The 619-nt window shown below is 44.7% G+C and overlaps 1 protein-coding gene across 1 annotated transcript in view; it reads left to right on the top strand.

The window, feature by feature from the left end:
• Nucleotides 1-619, top strand: part of LOC119420592 (pro-neuregulin-2, membrane-bound isoform) — a gene marked incomplete at its 3' end in the record, with an annotated part of 75097 nt that overhangs the window by 32840 nt on the left and 41638 nt on the right.

Genomic DNA, 619 nt, shown 5'->3' with positions numbered 1-619 from the left:
TCCTCAGTTCTGGATGAGAGTCCCTCTGAGGCAACCCTGAGTCCTGAGGTCTGGATGGGAGTAGGGCTGCAACAACGAATCGATAAAATCGATAAAAATCGATGATTAAAAGCGTTGGCAACGAATTTCGTTATCGATTCGTTGTGTCGCGCGATTATGCATCTTTCACTGCGCTGCGGAGCCGTTTCGTTTTGTTCACAGGCAGTTCATTGTCAATGCTGACTGACTGAATAAAGTTTGAAAAAAAAAAAACTGCAGCGCGAGTCGAACAGAGCGAGGGGGAGCAGAGCAGAGGCGGTGTTTTCAAAGGAAATTTAAGTTAATTTTACAAATGACCGACGCAGCGAAAACTGTTCGACCCAAGTCCTCCAAAGAGTGGGAGAACCTCACAAAGATAAAAAATGAGAAGCATGCCGCTTTGAAAATCACCGACACGACAAGAGAGAACCACGAAGATGAAACGTAAACATGTCGGAGTCACGAGCTGCAGCTGATACAACATGTTTCACTCCCAACTCGTGTTGCAGGTGAGTCTCTACAATTTAACACATTGTTCTGTTTCAAGAGAGAAAACGTAACGTCAGTCTGTCTGGTAGATGAAGCTGCTGTTTGTTTGTTT

The sequence above is a fragment of the Nematolebias whitei genome, chromosome 14, assembly GCF_014905685.2.
Source record: "Nematolebias whitei isolate Nwh7 chromosome 14, NemWhi1, whole genome shotgun sequence".
Classification (NCBI taxonomy): domain Eukaryota; kingdom Metazoa; phylum Chordata; class Actinopteri; order Cyprinodontiformes; family Rivulidae; genus Nematolebias; species Nematolebias whitei.
This window is presented reverse-complemented; position numbering and strand designations above follow the sequence as displayed.